General features: G+C 44.1%; 1 protein-coding gene across 1 annotated transcript in view; it reads right to left on the minus strand.

Moving 5' to 3' along the window:
* ST8SIA2 (ST8 alpha-N-acetyl-neuraminide alpha-2,8-sialyltransferase 2) overlaps positions 1-12,173 on the minus strand; it is an 87,420-nt gene that overhangs the window by 1,140 nt on the left and 74,107 nt on the right. The window lies entirely within an intron of this gene.

Consider the following 12,173-nt stretch of genomic DNA (forward strand, 5'->3'; position numbering starts at 1 on the left):
TATACACACACACACACACACATATATAAAATTGTGATTTGGGTGAAAGTTTAGAGAACAAATTCACTTTCCATACAGCAGTTCACATACACTTTGTCTCATGATATCGACTACAGTTTACCACAATGCAACAGCTTCCCTCCCACTTCTTCCCACTAGTTACCTCTACCCTGTGTCCATCCCTCCATGCACTCCTGCCCCCTGAGCTGTCTCCCTGTGCATAAACAGCCCTTCTATTTTCCCATGATTGTTCTCTCCAAGGAGTGTATCTACCTCAGGTAAATGTTCAACTCATATGCCTGAAAGCCACAGGTGTGGGTTCAATTCCAGATCTGAAGGGCATCTAGGGGCCATACATCTAGGGGAGTCTTTCCACCAGGCTCCATCAGACCAGCAAACCTGGTCTTTTTATTTTTTTTTTCAAACGATTTTGAGTTTTTTTCCACATTGTTCTCCCTCTCTATCCAGTATCTCCTACATAGATCCCCCTCCAAATGGTTGACAGTGGTAGGCGGGCACCATCTAGTTCTTCTGGTCTCATAGTTATATAGTTATATAGACTAAGGATCGCATGGAATGCCAGTCAATTGGATTAATTGTTTCTATGCATCTTTGGTTTTCTTCATTCTTCTTTGCTCTAGATGAGGAGAGACCCATTGTTGCATCTAGATGGCTGCTTGCAAGCTTTTAAGATCCCAGTCGCTACTCACCAAAGTAGGAGGTAGAACAATGTTTTGTGTGGTATGTTATGCCAATTGAGCTTGATGTCCCCTGTGACTATGGTCCCAAGCCCACAGGTTCAACTACTCACTCCCTCTGGGAATCTGGCTGTGCCCAAGAAGTGACTATAATCTTGTCCCTTATCAGGTCTACTATATACCCAGGAATTCTTACAGAACATAAAATACACTTGTAGAACCATTGTCTGTCAACCCTATACAAAGTCTTGGGCTCACTCTCACCTGCACAGACATACCTAATAGTTTAGCCTGTCCACCCATCTATCCACCCATATACCCATGTTTGCCTTCATTGACAACGCAGTACTATACATGCAAAAGGGTTCATCTTTGTTGTCTGCACCTCCCATGTACCTCTCTATATCTTCCTCTTTCGCAATGCCACCGTGTTGATCACTCACATTTGGTAAATTGCCCTTCTCTTCATCAAATGGTAAGTATTTTAGGCTTTGTGGCTATCTGGTCTCTGTTGCATCTACTCAGTTCTGCCTTTGTAGCCCAAAAGCAGCCATAAACAAATAACAGAAAGCCCAGTTGCCATTAAGTCAACTCCAACTCATGATGGCCTCATGTGTGTCAGAGAAATACTATTCCCCATAGAGATTTCAATGGTTAATTTTTCAGAACTAGATTGCCTTTCTTCAAAGGTACCTTGGGATGGACTTGAACCACCAACTTTTTGGTTAGCAATCAAGTGCATTAACCTTCTGCACCATCCAGGGACTCTATAAGCAACACGAATGGGTGTGGCTGGATTTGGCCCACAAGTTGTAGTTTGCTGACCCCCTCATAAAGCACCTGCTCTTGCCATACTGCCTTTCAGAGAGCCACACTGGCCTTCCCTCTTTTTATTGCCATCTCTACACCAGTACAGATTTCCTTCCCTGGTTGCCAGCAGGACTCTTGCCCTCTGAAGCAGTTGTCTGCCTTAGACCATGTTTGATTTCTTTGGAGAGATGACCAGTCACTGGATAATATTCTGCCCTGTGAGACTGGGTGCTGCCCACACTTTGTCTTCTAAAGGCCTATCACCTGAGTCTTGGAGTATCCACCTCTGCATATGTAAAAGGGTATGAGAAAAAACATGAAAGAGTGGGACAAAGAGGTTCCTTTGTTGAGTGAGGCACAGTGCTTCACTTTGTACAAAGAGGATCTCAGTACTTTAATCAAGGATGTAGTAAGGATGCTGCCTACCTCCATTTTACACCCTAGGAAAGGGAGGCTCAGAGGACGTAACTTAGAAGACTTGGGTTTTAGTGACAGTTCCATCACCAACTATCTGTGATCCTTTGAGTAAGCCACTTCTCCAAGCTGGATCTATTTTTCATTTATGCAATGATGGGGGTCACATGAGGTCACCATGAGTTGAAAACTGACTTGATGGTACCTAATAACAACTTGACTGCTAACCAGAAGGCTGGTGGTTCAAACTCACCAGCCACTCCTCGGAAGGAAGATGGGGCAATCTACTTCCGTAGTGATACTGCCTCGGAAACCCAAGGAGGAGTCGCTATGAGTCGGGTCTGACTCGACGGCACATAACAACAACAACAAAAACCACATGCAATGATGGAGCACAGTCCACATGACCTCCAGGATACCCTCCAAGCACCAACAGTCTGAGTCAATCAGTTTCTGCAGAAGTTGAAAACATTAATGCTATTTGCCATGGTTCTTGCCTTTCATCACAGTTCTTTTTCTGCTTGAATTTAGAGCTCCTTGTGATGTGTACTCTAGTTTTTAGCATAAACTTCCACTTAACCTATGATGAATCTTTTCAATTCAATATTTATCTCTTGGTGGAAAGACAGAAGTTCTTACCACAAATTCCTTATTATTGCATCTCTAGACTAGACACTCAGAAGGAAGTTTGGGCATTCCTACTTCCGTAGTGATACTGCCTCAGAAACCCAAGGAGGGGTCGCTATGAGTTGGGGCCGACTCGATGGCAAATAACAACAACAACAACAACAACAACAAGACTAGACACTGTCAAAATTTTTCTGTCCTTGACTAACTTCAGTTGTTCCCTGTACTAGTTTTCTAGGACTAGTCATAAAGTGCATGGCTTTTAAAAACAGAAATTTATTGCCTCATAGTTCTGGAGCTGAAAATTTGAATTCAGGGTAATCTTAGGGCCATGCTCTCTCTGAAATCTTTAGGGGAGATCTTTCTTTCTTTTTTTAAATTATGATTTGGGTGAAAGTGTACAGAGTAAACTGGTTTTCCATTCAACAATTCACATACATTTTGTTTTGTGACATTGATTGCAATCCCTACAACGTAACAGCACTCTTTCCACTTTCTCCTTGTGTTTACCATTTCCCTTCACCCTTTTTTCCTATCCCTTCCTACCTTCTGAGCTTTATACCTGGGCAAATGCTGCCCTTTTGATCTCATATGGTTGACTGTTCTAATGAATGCATACCTCCCTGGTGTTGTTGTTCACCTCATAGGCCTATCATTTGGCTGGAAGTTGAGTCATGTGGATGAGTTCTGTTCCAGGCTTGAATGCAACACCTGTAGTCTTGGAGGTTCCACCAGTTTCTATCAGACCAGTAAGCTTGGTCTCTTTTTTTCACTCCCCAATGGCAGCAAAGGCCAGTGCAGTTTCTGAGGTGACACCAACTAATTATTTACCAACTAATCAGCATAGTAATGGGTGTGACTTTGTAATTAAACACACCAACTAAATTAATAACTCATGCCAGACATAGAGGTATGTCAGACAAAGACATTTACATACTGCTGATAGTTGAAACGATTTCATTTATTCACAGTGTTTATAGGTAAAAGGTGTGTGTTTGGAGGGGGATGCCTAAGCTTTCTAGATACCCAAGTGCCTCCTTCCTTTTGAAAAACTTTCCTACTACAGTCCAAAAAAGGGAACCCCAAAACATCCCAGAGAGTCAACCTTAAGCCATTTTTTTTAAAGGAGTTAGCCTTTGAATTAGACAAAGTTAGAGATTCCTAATTCCTTGTGTAATTTCAGTAAATCATGTAGGATTTGGATAGGTTGTTGTGTGGCATAAAGTAGATTCTGAATCATAGCGACCCTCTATGACAGAGTAGAATTGCCCTGTAAGGTTTCCTAGGCTACAATCTTTACAGAAGCAGACTGCCACATCTTTCTCCTATGGAGCAGTTGGTCGGTTTTAACGGTTCACCCCTCAGTTAGCAGGTGAGCTTTGACCACTGTACCGACAGGGCTCCGTATATTTGATATAAAAAAGTATATTTCAAGGAACCTTCTCTACCTACCCATCTGTCTGTCAGGCCTGAGTGATCTGAATCTTTCCTGCACCATTGCTGATGGAGGTCATGGTCAGAGAGGGCCAGAGTCAGTGTGAACAGGACTTTTGTAGGCGGCTCTCTAGACAAGTGCCATTGTTTCATAATCCTGTCATTTGAGACCCCTTTCCACGCCTCTCCTCTTATGTTGTCTTATCTAGGCCAAGACACTTTCTTGCAGCTGAACTCTGAACAGGACATTGGTTCAAATGAAGACAAACATAATGTAAATGGAAAATAATAGGCGCAAGTGTTTGTGGAAACGCTTTAGACCTTCATCATTTCTTCTCTGCCCTGGTTAGAAGTCCCTGTAGCCATAGCCCAAACTAGTGACTCCTGCCATGCATGAGACCTGGGTTTGATTCCCAGTCAATGTGTGTTGTTGTAATGCTGCACAGGACTAGGAAGAAAGGCCTGGCAATCTATTTCAGCCAATGAAAATCCTATGGATCACAATGGTCCGATCTACAACTGATGGGGATGGCGCAGGGCTGAGCAGGTTTCATTCCATTGTGCTTGTGGTTACCATGAGTCAAGAACCAAGTCAATAGCTGATAACAACAGTGGCCACAGCCCACTGCCATGACTCACCCTCCACGTTTAGCCCTTCACACAGAAATCCAGTCATTTCTCTGCCTAAACTTTTGAAAGCTCCAGATGTCCAAGTCCAAGTTCCCCAGCACAAAACACTCTGCAAGATCTGGCCTCTGCCTAGCCTCCAACCACTTTCACCTACCCACCTCCCAGACAGATTGACTACACTGCCCCAAAATACAGAGCTGTTTCATGAAGCCAACCTCAGTACAGGCAGCTCCCCCAGCTGCCCTGCCCCTACCTCCATCTCATGCCTCTTCTATCCAGGTTCCACTCAGAATCTTTTATGACTGTGTCCTGGGCTTAAACTGTACTAAGTGTCTCTCCTCAGGGCACTCCCATCTACTTGTACCCCACACCATTCCCTGTATATGGAATGTGGGACTGCAGGGGGCATGCAGCATTTGCCACCATGTTAGGGCTCTCAGAGGGTCATCTGTCCTGCTGTCTCTGTGACACCTGTCTGAACTAAGGAGCCTCAATATCAAAGATTGTTGAATAAGTGAATGGTCATTTTGGAAATGGAAGGGAGGCTTCTCAGAAGAACTATATGCATTTGTGTACTTATGGGACTGGATTTTCTTTCTTTGTTTTTTATATATTAATGACTTTCTATGGCCTTGGGTGGGTTGGGATAGGATACTATGGGCCTCTAAGGGAAAGTTCTGGAGTATGGGGGGTAGGTTATGGAATGGCATTTCCCACCAAGGCACCTGTTGGGGCTGGGCCAGATTTCTTGCTGCTTTGTCAATGCGCCTGTGGCTGAGGTCCCCACCTCTTCAGCTACAGGGAGGTAAGGGCTAAAATGAACCTAGACGCTCATCTGCCTTCCAAGCCAGCTCCTTTCCCCAGAACATAGAAAGGGTTTGCACTGAAACAGTGTCAGATTACCCAAAAAAGCAAGGAAAGTAAGGGCTTACTTGTGCTTACTTACTAATCTGTAGTGAGCAATTTCACATTTTTTCACCACATCAAAGATTTCTGCTTCTAGGTATGGTTGGCATCTGTCTGTCTCTCTTCCAACCTCACAGCACATTCCCACAGAATCAAAGCCTTTTTTCAAATTTACAGTCCCCAACAGGGATGGAGAACCCAGTAAGCAAGGTAAGCATGGGCTTACTTATGATTACTTACTAATCTGTAGTGAATAGTTTCATATCACATCAAAGATGTGGTGAAACCCATAAAAAATTGTTCACTACACATTAGTAAGTGAACATAAGTAAGCCTGTGCTTACCTTGCTTACTGGGTAATCCACCCCTCCACTGAGGTATTGTTCTGCCTCAACTGCTGCTCTCCCTCTACTGGCAGTTTCCTGGCATCTGAATCCAAGGAGAGGACGCAGCCAGGCTGAACTTAGATGCAGTGCAGGGACCCTGGTGTAGGCCCCTTACCCCACCTGGCTCAAGGCTAACAGGACACTCAGGCATTGTGGTCCTACTTCAGACAAGGGCACTCCATCTGCATATGGACTCTAGGAGCCATGGCCAAAGGACAAAATGATGCCACTCCGTGAAGCATTCCCATGAAGCTAAAGCCATTGGTTTTACCACATGGATGCTCCCAACTGGCTGCCTGGGATCAGTGCTATCAGATGACCACCACTTCCTCATGCCTCTCTGAGCCTGTTTTGTCATTGTTGTTATGTGCCGTTGAGTTCGACCCGACTCATAGAGACCCTTCCTTGGGTTTCCGAGGCAGTATCACTATGGAAGTAGATTGCCCAACCTTCTTCAGAAGGTTGTGGGGTCTGGGTAGGTAAGGGGAGCTTCCTTAAACCATTTCTGCTCTCTGTGCTCAGTGGGGCTATGATGAGCTTGGGAGGACCCTCATGAGCAAAGGGAGAGAGCAAAGAGGAGAATCCTAGAGAGCAGTAGCTGATGCTTAGATCACCTGCTGACAGCCTTCACACGCGCTCATCCAGGTTGGCTTAATTACCTCCAGTAACAGGGAATTCGCCCATCCTGAGCTAGTCCATTTCTCTAACTCAGTGGCAGAGCTTTGAACTGGTTCTTTCCAGTTTGACCCTCTGCTGAGAATTCAAATTTCCATCCCAGATATACTGAATCAGAATCTACATTTTAACAAGTTCCCCAGGTAACTCTTATAGATCCCCATTATTACAGTGTAGATTCTGATTCTGTATATCTGGGGTGTAAATACAAATTCTCAGCAAGGGGTCAAACAGGAATGAACCAGTTCAAAGCCCCTGCTCAGAAGTTCTTGACTTTGGCTGCACATTAGGGTTACCTGAGGAGCTTTGAAAAAACTCATGCCTGGGCTCCACCCCCAGGAACAGCCTGAACATGGGAGTTTTGAAAACCCTCAGCAGTGATTCAGATGTTTGGCAAAGGCTAAGAACTCCTGCTCTAACCAGTAAGCAGTTCTGTTTAAAGAGTCCAAGAGTGAGACATTAAGAAAAAGAGAAGAGTAAGAGTTATGTATGATTCTCTCTCTCACTGCTGTTGATTTGGATCTGACTTGTAGTGACCCCTCCTTGAGTTTCTGAGGCAGTATCACTATGGAAGCAGATTGTCCAATCTTTCTTCTGAGGAGCGTTGTAGATTTTTAAAGACAATGAGGCTTGGAGAACTCCAGTGGCTTGGTAGGGCATATAAATGAAGGAGTTGGGTTGTATATAAGGAAAACTTACAGCTGGCCTCAGTATTTGCCAGGACAGTAGGGAGTGGTGAGGATTGTGGCATCCAAAGGGCAGCCAGTTTTATTGTCATGAGGGAAAGTCAGTTCAGTGTGCTAGATTTTCTGTTATTCTCCAAGAGTATAAAAAATATGAATCATTATGCAAATTCTCCAAATTTATAAACATTGGGAACTAATTACAAATTTTAAAACATCATTCGAGGTCCTCTTGAGTGAGCAAAACAGATCATGTCTGACAGTAAACCACAAGCCTCCTGAATTGAACTTGTTGTCCTCTTCCAATTTATGGAGAAAATTTGGAAGTCCAGGTGAGTCATGCGGCCAGCTAGTTAGAGCTGGGACAAGATGTAGGCCTGCCTCCCTGATACCTGGTCATTGGGCATCTTTCACCTCATTTTGACTCAGGTAGGCTGGAGCTGGGAGTGAGGTGGCTGTAGATGTGGCTGATGCCAGTCTGGGACACATGAGCCACCAGGCACAGTAGTACCCAGCATTAGAACATGTGACTGACATTCACTCCCTGAGAAAATTCAAGCCCTAACACCAGCCAGATGCTACATCAGGGATCTGAAGTTTGTTTGTTTTCTGATAGTAAGGCCTGAGCAAGGGAAGCTTCAGAAATGAATTTCTTCTCAGACCATCAACACTCTGCCCAGAAAGGGGGAGTAAAGAATTTAATCAGTGGTAAAACATCCAAGTAGCTTACAGGTAACTCTGAGGATTACACAGATGCACGTTGGCCTTTTACATGTGCAGTTCTCTCCCCCTAGATGCCCGTCTCTCACATGTCCCCTTGATGAATTCTCCTTCCTCTCTACCCGAACTAAGCACAAGAATCGTATCTTCCTGAAGTCTTCCTTTTATTTACCTTCCTCTCCCCAGCCTGGACTGAATTAATCACCTCCACCTATCATGAGGAGTCCTTGGGTGATGCAATGGTTAACATGCTTGACTACTAGTCAAAGGTTAGTGGTTTGAGTCTATCCAGAAGTGCCTTGGAAGAGCAGCTTGGCAACCTACTTCTGAAAAAAAATTAGCCATTAAAAACTCTATGGCTGTTCTACTCTAACATACACAAAGTCAACTCTGTCATAAATCAAAGTCAACTTGATGGCAACTATTTGATTTAAAAAAAAAAAAAATCTCCCATGAGCTTTCTTTTTCCTTATCTTATTGTGTTTATCAACCTGGGCTGATAATTCATTACTGTGTACATTAGTCTCCCACAAGATCTGTGTTGTGTGGGAGACATCCCAGGGGGCAGGAGTGTATGGAGGGATGAACACAGGGCAAGGGTAATTATGGGGAGGAAGTGGGAGGGGAGCTGTTGCAGTGGGGTAAATTGTAGTCAATGTCATGAGTCAAAGTGTATGTGAACTGTTGTATGGAAAGTGAATTTGCTCTGTAAACTTTCACCCAAATCACAATTAAAAAAAAAAAAAAAAAAAAGATCTGTGTTGTGATTTCTGAGCAAATAGGGACCACGCCTTACACTCCTTTGTATGGGACTCAAACTGAACCTGCTGTGGTGCCTTGTGCATACAAGACTCTGCAGCAGAGATATTGGTGCTCAAAAAATATTCCATGCATTTTTCAGCTTTCCTTGTAATTAGACTGGAGACATGTGACCAGTTCTGGCTAACAGGCTATGAGAGGAAATGTGCCACTTCTGTGTCAATGTTCTTTAAGTATTGGTTCTCCCGCTTTCTCTCCCTCTCCCTAGAAGAACTTCAAAGCCTCAAGATTTGATGGTGTCCTCATAAGATGGGTATTATATAAAGGACAGGAGCTCTGGTAGCATAGTGGCTAAGACACTTGCCTGCTAACCAGACGGCTGGTGGTTCAAACCCACCAGCCACTCCTCGGAAGGAAGGTTGGGCAATCCTACTTCCGTAGTGATACTGCCTCGGAAACCCAAGGAGGGGTCGCTATGAGTCGGGTTTGACTCGACGGCACACAACAACAACAACAACATAAGATGGAAGAATCCTAGATTCCTGAGTCACCAGCTGGAAGAGAGCCTCTGTCAACACACATTACACTTTGCCAGAGTGAGAAATAAACTGTTGTGCTAAACCAATGGGATTTCAGGGTTTGCTATTGTAGCATAGCCTTGGAATTGATGATTCTGACTTATGCTGCACTCAGCCAATGTTTGATTCCAACAGAACTGATAAATGGAAGGAATTAGAGAAGAAAAAAAAGGAAAATGCAAGCAGCTGTGACTGTGGTTGGCTGGGACAGGAATAGAAATACCCAACCTGTCAGATTGGTGCCAGGCTTTTCACCCAGAATCACTAACTGGGAAAGGTGTTAACAGCAATGAAGCTCGGGAATGAATCGTGAGCTCTGTGGCATGGAGGGACCCACTTATTACCTATTCCTTCTCAGCGGGTAAACAAGAACTCCTTAGCGATGTCTGACAGGGATACTGGGGCGCCAGTTAATGAGCAGCTTGTAATAGAAGCTGACTGAGTTATGCAGGAACAAATCACTCTCGATTTCCTTTATATCGCCTCAGTCACACTGGCCAATTTAGACACTGTGTACGTGGCCAACTTGTAGAAGATTTCTTCCTTAGGGTAACAGCTGGATGTTAAAATGCAAACTAATTAATTTTGCCTTCTCAAATGAGGTTAGCTGGTGCATCTGGGACATTGTATTGACAATGCACCTTTAATATCTCAGTCCTGAGATTTTAATTAGAAGGCAAAGTTATCTCAAAGAAGGCAATAATTATTTTCCAAATTGGCTACCCCAATTGCCATGACAATTAAGCACCGTGTTTTATGAGCATGGACAGCAATAAAAGAGGATTGCCAAAATCGTCTCCAAAGTACATTCATCCTTCTTGTTGGATTCCTGGGCTCTGTATGGCAAGGATAGTGGCTGCCACAGTTGGCAAAGAGGACAAAAAGGGATTTCTCAAAGATGGTAGAAATGCTTTCTAGGATGGAGATAGCTCATATATCCTTGAGGAACAGGGATGGCTCACTGATGGATGTCAAGAGACACTAGGTAAAGCAAAACTGGGGACAGAACTCTCTGATCCCTGATCTGGTGGCCCCACAGCCCATTGTTGTCCTTTCCTAGGCAGCAGCTTTTAGGATTCTGGCATCCTGGGGCTATCTCATGATGAGGCTGGAGAGCTTTGTAGTAATTAAGAGTTGGGGGTTTTGATTCAGAATTTTGGGGCTGGAATGCACAGCAGGTCCAGTGGTCGGGATGTTAAAGGCTGATTCCTAGTCTCCAAGCCTCCAGGGTTGTCCAGCCAATGTTCTCCCTCCAAGCAGCCAGGCTAACCTCCAATCTGACTATGCCACTGAAAAGTCTCCAATGACTCCTGACGTCTACAAGACTCAATCTAATTGCTTCAGCAGGGCATGGAAAGCCCTTGTGACCTTGGCCTGCATATCTCTCCACTCCCTGGTGTGCATGGCCACTCCACCCCAAGAACCTCTTTCATTTCTTCCAAGATACAACCACCTCTCCTGTGCTCCCAACTCCTAGGACCTTATGAGCTCAGCTTCCATCCTACTTCCTGCAGGAAGCCTTCTCGGACCTCCCTGGACGGTTTTATATCCCACATGTTGTTCTTTCCGTATTATAGTACTTGTCGTGCTACATTATAATGACATGTTGGCTTGTCTTTCTCCTTTCTCCTACAATTTTAAATTCTCTGAGCAAGCACACTAGCTTCTTGCTTCTTAGTCACTGCACATCTCCAGAGCCCAGCAGGGTTCAGGGCCAAAGTGAGTCCTTCACAAATTTGTAGTTAATGAAGCAAGGAATGAAAACTAGAAAGTAGAAGCCAGGGAAGATTTTGGAGTACTGTTGGAAGAGATGAATGAGTCCATCCTCATCTTGGACCTTTCTAGGAAGCCACCAAGTTTGCACATCAGAAAGGCAGGCTAACAGCAGTATAGAGAGCAAGATGCCAAAAGAAAGGAGGAAAATAGGTGATGCTGGTTACTTGAGAGGTTCCCCCTGCTACAGGTTGGGCTTGTCAAGGAGTTCAGAGATGAGAGACAGAAGCTTATGTATAGGTATGGCTTCTGCCTGAGAGGCCCAGCAGGGGCCTAATAAGACCATTTCCTGGGGGCCTAATGGTTCTGAAATTTACATTGATGTCACTGCAAAAACAAACAAACAAACAAACACTGCAAAAAGAAACAAACATTCCTTTATAACTAAAGGAATCCAATTTCGACAAAAATAAGATACATTTTTTCACTGTATTGGTGAAGATAAAAAATGTGGATTATATACCATGTTGGTGAGGTTATAGGGAAACAACCCTTTTCCTTATTTCATATATGGTAGTGTAATCTGTACCTATCTCTAAAGAGGGCCATTTGGCACTATCTGTAAAAAATTGAAGAACTCTGGTGGCGCTGTGATTAAAGTATTGGGCTGCTAACCAAAATGTTGGCAGTTTAAACCAACTAGTCACTCTGTGAGAGAAAGATGAAGCAGTCTGCTTCTGGAAAGATTTACAGCACTGGAAATCCTATGGGGCAGTTCTATTTTGTCCTCCAGGATTGCTATGAATCGATGCAATGGCAGCAAGTTAGGTTTATAAAAATTAACAATGCATATAGCCATCTCCCTTTTTTTAGCAACTGCACAGTGTAGTGCCTAAGGCATTTGACTGCTAACCAGAAGGCTGGCAGTTCAAACCTACCAGTCACTCTTTGGAAGGAAGGTTGGGCAATCTACTTCTCGGAAACCCAAGGATGGGTCGCTATGAGTCAGATCCGACTCGACGGCAGTGCATGTGTGCATATGTGCACTTAAAGCAAACCGTGTTGTTGTTAGGCGCTGTCAAGTTGCTTTTAACTCCTGTTGTTGTTGTGTGCCACTGAGTCAGACCTGACTGATAGCGA

Source organism: Orycteropus afer, unplaced genomic scaffold, assembly GCF_000298275.1.
Source record: "Orycteropus afer afer isolate SDZICR_OR568_19922 unplaced genomic scaffold, OryAfe1.0 scaffold00019, whole genome shotgun sequence".
Taxonomy (NCBI): Eukaryota; Metazoa; Chordata; class Mammalia; order Tubulidentata; family Orycteropodidae; genus Orycteropus; species Orycteropus afer.